Source organism: Bubalus bubalis, chromosome 2, assembly GCF_019923935.1.
Source record: "Bubalus bubalis isolate 160015118507 breed Murrah chromosome 2, NDDB_SH_1, whole genome shotgun sequence".
Taxonomy (NCBI): Eukaryota; Metazoa; Chordata; class Mammalia; order Artiodactyla; family Bovidae; genus Bubalus; species Bubalus bubalis.
Genome location: NC_059158.1, coordinates 12,415,377 through 12,428,476, shown reverse-complemented (window position 1 = coordinate 12,428,476; position 13,100 = coordinate 12,415,377). Strand labels below are relative to the sequence as shown.

Sequence of the window (13,100 nt, the reverse complement as noted above, 5' to 3'; positions counted from 1 at the left end):
GAGTCCCCGCTGGCCAGGCTACCAGGGTCCAGGCAGGGTTTCCATGGACCTTTTGTTCCTCCTTAAAGTAAACGTATTGTTCGCCTTGTACCCAGAATACATAAAGAACACCTAAAACTCAATGAGAAGAAGACAAGTACACCAACTTAAAAGCGGGCAAAATATTTGAAGAGATGTTTTTCCAAAGAAGATATGCAAATAGCCAACACTGCTTATAAAAACACTCAACATCAAGTCACCAGGAAAATCGTAATCAAAACCACAATGATACCAGGTTATCTTTTCTATCTGTAACCACCAGGTTATACCTTCACTAGGGGAACTGAAAATACCCACTAGGATGGCTACAATCAAAGAGACAAACAATATCAAGTACTGGTAAGGTTGTGAAGAAATTGGAACCTTCCTACATTGCTGGTGGGAATGTAAAATAGTGCAGCTGCTGTGGAAAAAGGTTGGAAGTTTCCTAAAAAGTTAAGCACATTTTTACCATACTGTTCAGCCATTCTACTCATATTTACCTGCTTAAGAGGGATGAAAACATATATCCAGAGATGGCCCTGGTGGTCTAGAAGCAAAGACTCCCTGCTCCTAATGCAGGGGGCCTGGGTTTGATCCCTGGCTGGGGAACTAGTGGAGAAGGCAATGGCACCCCACTCCAGTACTCTTGCCTGGAGAATCCCATGGGCGGAGGAGCCTGGTAGGCTGCAGTCCATGGGGTCGCACAGAGTCGGACATGACTGAAGTGGCTTAGCAGTAGCAGGGAACTAGATCCCACATGCCATAACTAAGACCCAGCCAAATAAATAAACATTAAAAAAAGAAAAATGTGTGCACATACACAAAGACTTGTACACAAATGTTTATGACAACGTCATTCACAATGGCCACACACACACACAAGACGGAAACAACCCAAATGTCCATCAACTGAAAGATGAATGAACAAAATGTGGTCTACCATACAATGGAGTATTATTCAACAATAAAAAGGAGTGAAGTACGGACACATACTACAACATAAATAAACCTCAAGAACACTATGCTTGGTGAAAGAAGCAGACACAGAAGACTGTGTATTGTATAATTCCATTTATATGACTTTCCAGAAAAAGCAAATCTGTAGAGACAGAAAGTAGTTTAGTGGGTGCCTTGGGTTGGGGAGGGGCTTCCCTGGTTGCTCAGAAGGTAAAGAATCCACCTGCAATGTAGGAGACCTGGGTTCAAACCCTGGGTTGGGAAGACCCCTAGAGAAGAGAACGGCTACCCACTCCAGTACTCTGGCCTGGAGAATTCCATGGACGGGGAGCCTGACAGGCTACAGCCCATGAGGTTGCAGAGTTGGACACGACTGAGTGACTTTTACTTTCACTTTGGGGCTGGGGAGAGAAATGGGGAGTGACTGCAAATGGGTACAAAATTTCTATTTGAAGAGATAGAAATGATCTAAGCCAGGATTGTGGTGGCTGTTGTATAATGCACTAATAATCATTGAATTGTGCACTTTAAGTGGGTAATTTTATGGTATGCAAAATTATACCTCAATAAAGCTACAAAATGGAGATGGAAATGGCAACCGACTCCAGTATTCTTGCCTGGAGTATCTCATGGATGGAGGAGCCTGGCAGGCTACAGTCATGGGGTCGCAAGAGTTATATACAACTTAGCAACTAAACCACCACCGCCACCAAAGCTACGAAAAACAAAACAAAAATAAGTACTTCTTTTTCTAAAGAGGTGGTTGAAAACTGGTTAAATCTGAGGGATTCTGCCACTCTCATCTCCCTACAAAGTCACAGGTAGTAATTAAACTTGACCAGAGGTTGCTCTGAATGGCCACACCCCTCACTCCTGGAACTAGTTGTAGGGGCCAAAATACTTGACTTTCAAAATACTTGACCACTTCCATACTTGACTTTGATTTACTACTTATGACAAGATCAGTTTTTAAATAGAGCGTGGACCACCAGAAGATGCAAAGTTCTTTTTCGCTCTTTGGACCTGGGAGCTTAGAGTAAAGGGGATAGAGAGAAAGAGAAGCAGAAAGGAAAGAATGGTGAGGGATGGGGGAAAAGTGGAAAAAGGGAGTAAGAGAGGAGGAGGGGCTCCCAGAGACCATTCAGAGGGAATATGCTCACTACAGCCTATCTCTAAACTGTGTTCAAATGCAAGAGGCAACTCCTGACCCTGAAGGATAAACAAGAGCAGGAGTATTGAGAAGGGCAATCAAAACTGGGAAAAGGAATCCATTTGGGAGTGCATTTCCGGGCTTGTTCCTCTTTTCTCTTCAGAGGTGACTTGCAGTTGGAACTGCACACAGGATACAAGCAACAAAAACTCTGAGAGAGGGCTTCCCTGGTGGTCCAGTCATTAAGACTGCATCACCAATGCAGGGAGTGTGGGTTCGATCCCTGGTCGGGGTAGTCATCCACGCTGCATGGTGTGGCCAATGAAAAAACAAACAAAAAAATCTCTGAGAGAACCCTCCTCTTTTCAATCAGTAGCCTTGAAAAGGAGGCCCATATAAATGGAAGGATGTGAGGGAAAGTCTGGATTGTTTGGGTTTTTTCCCTTTTTTCTTTTCCAAGAGTGGCTGCCAGAGAACTGCATGGTAGAAGAGCAAGCAGCAGCACAGACAGCTAAAATACCTCCCAAAAATCCTAATCATATTGCCAGAGGAGCAGGGAAAGGGCCCTTTGTGATCCAAAGAGTGTAGTCAGAATCCCTGTCATTCTCGCCTCTTATTTTCTGTTACTTCTTTGTCCTAAGGATGGCCCCTGTTTGGGGAAACTGAATGGAAGCAGCAGAAGTAGCTAACACCTCAAGAGAAACCCAGTCCTTCTGGCCAGAAGAGCAGCAAAAGGCTCCCAGGGGAAGGAGAGTGTGGGAGGAATCTCAGAATGGAGACAGCTGAAGAAGGGGGTTCCCTGACATTGTACATGAACCAGTGGACACCTCCCAGTCTCACCCCTGAGCTATGTATGTGTAGGACAGATCCAAAGGCTTTGAGAACTGAACTACGATTTAAGTTCTGCTCAAATCTCACTGCTCAAGTCCCAGACTAACCCCTAAACAGTGCTTCCATGGGATCCAACACAACAGAGCAAAGGCTTTGAAAACTGAACTGATATTGGTACCATTCCCACAGGATGCAAGATAGAACTGTGTTGATTGCTTGGTAAAAGAAAACATTGAGCATTTCAAAAGGACCCAGAGGTCTCACAACATAATACTCAAAATGTTTAGAATTCAGTTAAAAAAATTATCAGTAACATGCAGGAGACCAGGAAAACATGGTCAACCCTTAAAAGAAAAGACAATTATCACATGCCAACTCCAAGATGATACAGATGTTGAAATTATCAGATAGATTTACAGAATCTGTTTTTAACTATGTTCTAAGAAATAAAGGTAAACACTCTCAACATAAATTGAAAGATCAGAATTCTCAACAGAGACACAAAACCTACAAAAAAGAAACAAGTGAAAATTTTAGAACTGAAATATACAATAACAAGTACAAAATGTATGGAATGGGGTCAAAAGCAGCACAGAGATGACAAAAGAAAATGTCAATAAACTTGATGTAGATATTATCCAATCTAAAGAAGAAAAAAGTTGAACAAAAAAGTGCCGCTGCCGCTGCTGCTGCTGCTAAGTCGCGTCAGTCACGTCCGACTCGGTGTGACCCCATAGACGGCAGCCCACCAGGCTCCCCCGTCCCTGGGATTCTCCAGGCAAGAACACTGGAGTGGGTTGCCATTTCCTTCTCCAATGCATGAAAGTGAAAAGTGAAAGTGAAGCTGCTCAGTCGTGTCCGACTCCCAGCGACCCCATGGACTGCAGCCTACCAGGCTCCTCCGTCCATGGGATTTTCCAGGCAAGAGTACTGGAGTGGGGTGCCACTGCCTTCTCCGAACAAAAAAGTGAACTGAGCCTAAAAAGCCTGTGGGATAATACGAAAAGGTTTGATATTAGTGTCATTGGAATTTCTGAAGAGGACAAAGAGACTGAGGTAGGAAACATATTTGAAAAAATAACAGCCAAAAACTTCCTAAACTTGGAGAAAGCTATACATTTACAGATCCAGAGTGCTATCTGTCTGTCTATTATACACATACATATACACAAATGCAATGCATTACAGCGAATGCCTCCAAGGGAAGAACAAGAAAAATGAATAAAGATATTAACATAACTGTCTGAAAATAAATAAATAAAATGTACTGGGCTATCATCCTCTTTGGAGAGGTGTCACAAGTATCAAGAACTTGAATTTTCAAAAATCTTCTCTGAATCTAGTAAAACAAGGAGTCACTATCAATCAATGAATCAGTTAATTTATCAACACTAAACCTGCAGAAATGGTTTGCCACATCACAGACTCTTATTTTCAATCTTCAGCAGTATGTGAACCATGAACTTCCAGATGTTCAAGCTGGTTTTAGAAAAGGCAGAGGAAGCAGAGATCAAATTGCCAACATCCGATGGATCATGGAAAAAGCAAGAGAGTTCCAGAAAAACATCTATTTCTGCTTTATTGACTATGCCAAAGCCTTTGACTGTGTGGATCACAATAAACTGTGGAAAATTCTGAAAGAGATGGGAATACCAGACCACCTGACCTGCCTCTTAAGAAACCTGTATGCAGGTCAGGAAGCAACAGTTAGAACTGGACATGGAACAACAAATTGGTTCCAAATAGGAAAAGCAGTATGTCAAGGCTGTATATTGTCACCCTGCTTATTTAACTTATATGCAGAGTACATCATGAGAAACGCTGGGCTGGAAGAAGCACAAGCTGGAATCAAGACTGCCAGAAGAAATATCAATAACCTCAGATATGCAGATGACACCACCCTTATGGCAGAAAGTGAAGAACTAAAGAGCCTCTTGACGAAAGTGAAAGTGGAGAGTGAAAAAGTGGGCTTAAAGCTCAACATTCAGAAAACTAAGATCATGGCATCCAGTCCCATCACTTCATGGCAAATAGAAGGAGATACAGGGGAAACAGTGGGTGACTTTATTTTTCTGTGCTCCAAAATCACTGCAGGTGGTGACTGCAGTCATGAAATTAAAAGACGCATACTCCTTGGAAGGAAAGTTATGACCAACCTAGACAGCATATTAAAAAGCAGAGACATTACTTTGCCAACAAAGGTCCGTCTAGTCAAGGCTATGGTTTTTCCAGTGATCATGTATAGATGTGAGAGTTGGACTATGGAGAAAGCTGAGTGCTGAAGAATTGATGCTTTTGAACTGTGGTGCTGGAGAAGACTCTTGAGAGTCCCTTGGACTGCAAGGAGATCCAACCAGTCCATCCTAAAGGAGATCAGTCCTGGGTGTTCATTGGAAGGACTGATGTTGAAGCTGAAACTCCAATACTTTGGCCACCTGATGGGAAGAACTGACTCATTTGAAATGACCCTGATGCTGGGAGGGATTGGGGGCAGGAGGAGAAGGGGATGACAGAGGATGAGATGGTTGGATGGCATCACCAATTCGATGGACATGAGTTTGAGTGAACTCCGGGAGTTGGTGATGGACAGGGACGCCTGGAGTGCTGCGGTTCATGGGGTCGCAAAGAGTCAGACACGACTGAGAGACTGAACTGAATTGAGACTCTTATTTTCGGTCAGAAAATGGAAGCAGGATGAGTTTCAAAGGGATTTTCAAATTCTTACGTGTATACAACCTAAAAGAATTTTGTAAATCCCTCTTTCACATTGTTAGGTTGACATGTAAAAATTTTCACCAAAATGTGAACTGTTGTGAAGAATGTAGCTGCCAGTATTCTGTAAATATTGACATGTAAAACTAAAACTATTTTATCACTTGCTGAAATACATCCATTGAAACTCATCATCATTTACTTTAAAAGAATACATAAAGAGGTTGTTCTTTGACAGTCAAAAATCTTGCATGATTATATTTCTCCGTTAATTTACATTTCCATTCTTCTCACTCTATAAGAGTTTATCCTAGATTTACATATTTTATGCTTTAATGTCTTTTATTCATTACCCTATCATACTTTTCTGTATCAAAAGTATATATATATATATATCAGTTCAGTTCAGTTCAGTTGCTCGGTCATGTCTGACTCTTTGCGACCCCATGAACCACAGCACACCAGGTGTCCCTGTCCATCACCAACTCCCGGAGTCTACCCAAACCCATGTCCATTGAGTGGTGATGCCATCCAACCATCTCATCCTCTGTCATCCCCTTCTCCTCCTGCCCCCAATCCCTCCCAGCATTAGGGTCTTTTCCAATGAGTCAGTTCTTCCCATCAGGTGGCCAAAGTATTGGAGTTTCAGCTTCAACATCAGTCCTTCTAATGAACACCCAGGACTGACCTCCTTTAGGATGGACTGGTTGGATCTCCTTGCAGTCCAAGGGACTCTCAAGAGTCTTCTCCAGCACCACAGTTCAAAAGCATCAATTCTTCAGCACTCAGCTTTCTCCATAGTCCAACTCTCACATCTATACATGATCACTGGAAAAACCATAGCCTTGACTAGACGGACCTTTGTTGGCAAAGTAATGTCTCTGCTTTTTAATATGCTGTCTAGGTTGGTCATAACTTTCCTTCCAAGGAGTATGCGTCTTTTAATTTCATGACTGCAGTCACCATCTGCAGTGATTTTGGAGCACAGAAAAATAAAGTCAGCCATTGTTTCCACTGTTTCCCCATCTGTTTGCCATGAAGTGATGGGACCGGATGCCATGATCTTAGTTTTCTGAATGTTGAGCTTTAAGCCAACTTTTTCACTCTCCTCTTTGACTTTCATCAAGAGGCTCTTTAGTTCTTCACTTTCTGCCATAAGGGTGGTGTCATCTGATATATATGTGTATTTAAATTCAATGGTAAAGAGTGCTCTCCTAGTTGTTACCACTGTAACTCTTACTAGAAGGAACTTACCAAAAACAAAACAAATACTACAAATGTTGACAAATATTAGTAAATGTAGATAAAAGGTATTTTTTTCATTGAAAACCTCTCTCTTTAGAGCTCTTATTTTTCAATTGTCTCATGCATATGGGATCAGTATACTTATTGCTAGAAAGAGTCAAGGCTGAAAATCAATTTGATTCTCAATTTTTGTTTTTATCAATGTAAATCCTGGCAAACTATTCATATAATGAGATGCAAATGGATGAAATTTTGTAATAGAAATGTCACTCAATTTTTTTGAACTCCTTGAGTTATATACTTAACATCACATGGTGATGAAATATTAAAATTATTTAAATCATCAATGTAAGGAAAAATTTAGGGAGACTAAAATTTAGTTGAGTAGCATAATTACTCATCCTTCTGGGTTATTTCAGTCATTTCTGGTCCAGGACTCTGCTATTGTAATTAAAAGTTAACATGTAGAAAATTGATAATAAAGCAAGTAATTGTGTATTGGCATGCAGATATTGAGAAGATTCCCTAGAGAAGGAAATGGCTACCCACTCCAGTATTTCTGCCTGAAGAATTCCATGGACAGGGGAGCTTGGAGAGCTACAGTCCATGGGTTGCCAAGAGTCAGATATGACTGAACAACCAAGACTTTTTTCACACAAGTAACATTTATCCTGTGGAACTTCATTGGACTTCCCTCTTTCACAGTGGAAGAAGCTTGCTTATATTTATCAAGCAAATTCATTTTAGCATTTTAAAATAGTGTTTTTCCATGCTTCTTAGGTGATGAGAAACCAGATATTACAACTAGAATTTAAGTAGGATGAGATTTATAATAGGGTATCAGATTAAACCACTTGGTTTAGGGGAATGAATAAGCTGGGGTTATACCACTATTGTATATGTCAATCAACTCTCTTTTTGGTAATTAAAATACATGGCACATTTACACAGAAGACACATGTGTACCCAGACACATGGGAAAAAAGTCTCCAAAGCAACAAAACATGGGCACCAACCCTAATGTCCATCAATAAGAGAAAGGATAAACTGTGGAATATTTGCCAACAATAATACATAGTTTCATGCAACAACATGGATAATCCTTGAAAACTTAGTTTTTAGCTTTTTAAAAGTAAGGTTATAATATACATATACCCTTTTTATAAATTAAAAAGTACACAGACACAAAAACAAAGGGACTTCCTTGGTGGTCCAGTGGATCAGAATCCTCCTTCCAATGTGGAGGACACAGGTTTGGCCCGTGGTCTGACAACTGCGATCCTGCACGCCAAGGGGAAACTGAGCCCACTCGCCACAACCACTGAGCCCGCGCTCCAGAGCCTGTGTGCTGCAACTAGAGAAAGACTGAGTACAGCAACAAAGACCCAGCACAGCCAGAAAAAACCCCTTCAGTGACAGAAACAAAATAAAAGGTCCCTCCTAAAGAAATGTAAAATAAAAGATATGGTTTTAGAAAAACAAGCAAATGTAGACATACTTGATTAGGAACATATACATGTCACAAAAGCATTTTACAATAAAATCAGGAATGGTCAACACAAAATCCAGTGTAAGGATGGGTACAGTGAATGTCAGAGGAGAAGGGCATAAAGAAATATACAACAGTATGGGTAGCAATCTAGTCCTCTTTTTCTAGCCTTCTGTTTAACAACTTTATTGAGACATGGCTCGCATATGATTATAGTACTATAATAGGTTTATAATACATATGCATCTTTGAAAGGTTGCAACTTGAAGGTTTGTATGTAGGGGACTTACTGTACGATTCACTCATCTGAAGTGCACCATCTGATGATGTTCACAGCCATCGCTAATGTTAGAACATTTTGCCAGCTCAAAACAAACCCTGCACCCTTCACTATCACCCCCACCCCCACCATCAACCTCCACACCTAAGAAACCACTAACCTACGTTGTCTCCATACATTGCCCTGTTCTGAACATTTCCATATGAATAGAACCATACAATGTGTGGTCTTTCTTGATTAAATCCTTTCACTTAGAATAATGGTTTCAAGGTACATGTAATCAGTATTTCATTCTTTTTTATGGCCAAATAAAATCCCATTGTATGGATACATCACACTTTATTTATCCATTCCTCAGCCTATGGACATCTCAGTTATTTTTAATTTGGTTGTTATGAATGGTGCTGGTATAAACATTTATGTACAGGTTTTTGTGCCGACATGTGCTTTCATTTCTCTTGGATGCATATACTTAAGAGTGAAATTGTTGTTTCACATGGTAACTCTGTTTAATTTTTGAGGAACTGCCCAATTGTTTTCCAAAGCAACTGTACAAGAAATATTTCTACCAGCAACATATAAGGGTGTCAAGGGTTCTAACTCCTTCACATGCTCACCAACACTTATCTGACTTTTCTATTCTAGCCATCCTAGTGGGTGTGAAGTGGTACCCCACTGTGGTTTTGATATGCACTTTCTGACGAATAATGATGTTGAGCTATCTTTTCATGTGCTTATGGCCATTTGTATATGTTCTTAGGAGAAATATTCATTCAGATATCTTGACAATTTCTATATTGGGTTACTTTTTATTATTGAGTTGTAAGAACTCTATATATTTGGATAAAAGTTCCTTATCAAATATAGGATTTTAAAATATTTTCTTCCATTCTGTGGGTTATATTTTCACAATTATCTAGTCCATAAGCCCTAGTTTTTAAGGGCTGAAAGCCCTAGTGAAAGGGCTGCCATGTTAACTTGCTTCAGTCATGTCTGACTCTTTGAGACCCCATAGACTGGAGCCTGGCAGGTTCCTCTGTTCATGGGATTCTCCAGACAAGAATACTGGAGTAGGTTGCCATGCTGTCCGCCAGGGGATCTTCCTGACCCAGGGATCGAACCTGAGTTTCTTATGTCTCCTGCATTGATAGGCAGGTTCTTTACCACTAGCACCAACTGGGAAGCCCGTGACAGGGCTACAGGCAGTTATCTGAATATTATGTTTACAATTTACATAAACTTACCAAATTATTTTATGTATATCACATAATTGATGAATTAAAAAGGAAACTTCATACATAAAGATGTCTGTTAGGAAATATTCGACACAAAACACTGCAATGCCCAAAATAAGTTAATGCTACTCTTGAAGGTATTAACTTAACTCCTGGGTATGACTTAAGTGAAAAGTGAAAGTGAAGTCTATCAGTCGTGTCCGACTCTTTGCGACCCCGTGGACTGTAGCCCACCAGGCTCCTCCGTCCATGGGATTCTCCAGGCAAGAGTACTGGAGTGGGTTGCCATTTCCTTCTCCAGGGGAATCTTCCCAACCCAGGGATTGAACCCTGGTCTCCCACATTGCAGGCAGACGCTTTAACCTCTGAGCCACCAGGGAAGCTCCTGGTATGACTTAAGCCCCCAGTTAATCTGGCCCATTGACCCTTTTGAAAGGTGCCTCTCCAGGCACTTCCCTGGAGGTCAGTGGTTAACATTTTGCCTTCCAGTGCAGGGGGTGAGGGTTCAATCCCTGGTTAGGGAGCTAAGATCCTACATGCCTTGTGGCCAAAAAACCAAACTATAAAACAGAGGCAATATTGTAACAAATTCAATAAAGACTTTAAAAATGGTCCACATCAAAACAAGAAAAAAAATCTTAAAAAAAAAAAAAAACAGGTTCCCCTCCAAACTCTACACATGGTAGGAGGGAATAGTAAACTACTACCAACGTGACAAACCTGCCCCCTTTCTCCAGCTGCTTTTGTGTCTCCCATCCTCTCCCAAGCTAAAAATGAATTTTACAGTTTTTACTGCCTGAAAAAAAAAAAAAAAAGACTATTTCAGTACTATTTCAAGGACAGGGGAGCTTGGCAGATGCTACAGTCCACGGGGTCACAGAGCTGGATAACAAATTTCAATACTGATGAAAATTATATGAACTTCAAATTTCAGTGTCCACGAATAAAGTGAAATACAGTCACATCATTTCTTTAGTCATTTTCTGTGGCTGGTTTTAAGCTACAACAGCACAGATGAGTAGTTACGAAAGAGACCACAGAGCCAAGAAAGTCTACAAGTTTACTATCCAGCCCTTTACTCTAAACCTTACCTTATATCAACAAGTTAAAATACTTTTCACTTCTACAAGAGTAGCAAAAACCTATTTCCTACTAGCCAATACTGCCTTGACATTTACCTTCATGATTTCTCAATTTTTTCCTCTTTAATTTTAATAAATATTTATGATACCTCAGTTCTAATTTATTAAGGACTTTTAGATTTGGAGATCAAAGAGTAGTGTTTCCTTAAAAAATAATGTAGTATCTTCAAAAAGTCACAACCACACTCAAACCGTTGGGTTAATCATTTTAACAAACTTTTACTGCCTGTTCATTAAAGGGTCGGAGTCAAATACTGCTTGGTGCAATAAAATCTTTATAAAAAAAAAAAAACCCCACCCTTGCCCTCAGGAGGCTTACAGTCTAACTGGACTTTAATAACTATAAGAACAATTCCCCCAAGGATCACTCCACAGCCGTAACCTTACATTACATGGGCTTAGATATTTTGCCAAGAATTCTAAGCCATGTTCCTTAAATTAAAAAAGTCTTATATAAGCAGTAAAGAAATAGTACTCTGCAAACAATTCTGGTTAACTTTTGTGGTTTAAGTCCCATAGACTTCTGCATTCCTCTGACTATATAAGCAGAGGTTCTTGATCTTTTCTGCTGTGTTCATCTCCGCTTTGGCTGTTTGGACCTAATTCTAGTTCAATATCCATATTAGTTCCTTTTAGAGAATGCAATAATTCAAATATCGCTAAACCCTGCAGCCTATTTGTGATGTCTGATATCACTCTGATGGCAATAAAGGCAAGGCTATTTGCATATGCGATTATTAGTCCCCAAAGCGAAGATAACGAAGCTGCTTCCACCAAACCCTCTACCCAAGGAAAGGAAAGAAAGGTGGCGAGGTGACCTCTTCGGAGCTGTCCCTCAATGCCTCAGTGGCCAGTACATTTTTTTTTAAGTGACTCAAGACCTCAGGTCAGGTTCTGCAGAGAAGCCAGGTCCATTTCTTTCCAGCACTTCCTGGCTAGGATCAAATTCAGTCCAATGACAACCCCCCTTCCCCAATACCCCGCACCCCCTGAGGCTCAGAGCAGAGGGGGCGAGCACCCCCAAAGTTAGATCCGCCTGGAGTGCGGCTGCGAGGCCTCAGCCATGGGTCCAGCCCCGAGCCCGCTCCACGCCCGTACCCGCCTTCCAGCCCGGCCTGCGCGGCGCGCACCGGGCAGGCGGCGGGGGCGGGGAGCGCTGCTGCGCTGACCCAGATGGGGTGCCCCCCTCACGCCCGCACCCCCGCGTCCGGGCCCTGCACCCAGGCCCCGCGGCCGCCCGCTTCTCCCGCATGCCGGCCAGCAAGCGCCTTTATTCCCCGCGCGCCTCGGCCCGGGCTCCTCTGCACCCCACCCATGGAGCGCAACTTCCGAGCGCGGCCGCGGGGTGCTCCCCCCACTCCACCCCGCGCCCCTCCTGGCCCGGCCCGGCCCGGCCCGGCAGCTCTGGATTACCTGCCCTCGGGTTCTGCGGTCCGGTGCTGGCGATGCCAATCCGCTCTCGGCCACTCGCGCACCCTCCTCCCCTCCTCCTCCTCCTCCCCCTCCCCTAGCAGGAGTCGGTGTCGGTCACGCTGCTCCCGGGGAGAGTGGCCGGCGGCTTCCGGGAGCTCCAAATACTGACTCGCCGAGAGGGAGAGAGAGGGAGAGGGGGGGAGGGAGGGGAGCCAAGCTCCGCCGTGGGGGAGTGGAAATAAAGGGGAGCGGAGGGGAGAGAGGGGATGGAGGAGAGGAGGGGCAGATGGGCCGTGGGAGAAAAGAGCGAGAGGAGGAAGGCAGAGGGCGGCAGGCTCAGACAGAAATGAATTCGCTGCATCAGGCAGCCTTGCAAAGAAGTCTGGAAAGATCCGGGAGGCTCCTGGCTGAAGGAGCCGAAGATTGGATCCTCAAAGGCTTGTGCAGAGAAAGGATGGGTCCTTGGGGAGCTACAGACCGGCCAGTGTTCTCCCCAACCCCAGTAGAGGGATCAAGTTCCTGGCTGGAGAGGGAGGTGGAGAAGCAACACTTCAGCTAGACACCAAGTTCAGATGCATTCATATTTTGTAACAACATTTTAACAATGTATTTTAAAATGTACTTT

The 13,100-nt window shown here is 42.6% G+C and overlaps 1 protein-coding gene across 1 annotated transcript in view; it reads right to left on the bottom strand.

The window, feature by feature from the left end:
• The window catches only part of CAP2 (cyclase associated actin cytoskeleton regulatory protein 2), a 136,242-nt gene extending 123,366 nt beyond the window's left edge, over positions 1 to 12,876 (bottom strand). Inside the window, exon 1 of the mRNA XM_006072506.4 lies at positions 12,476 to 12,876. The gene's annotated coding sequence lies outside the window, so the exon portion shown is untranslated. The remainder of the gene's footprint in view (positions 1 to 12,475) is intronic.
• Positions 12,877 to 13,100: the final 224 nt, after the last annotated feature.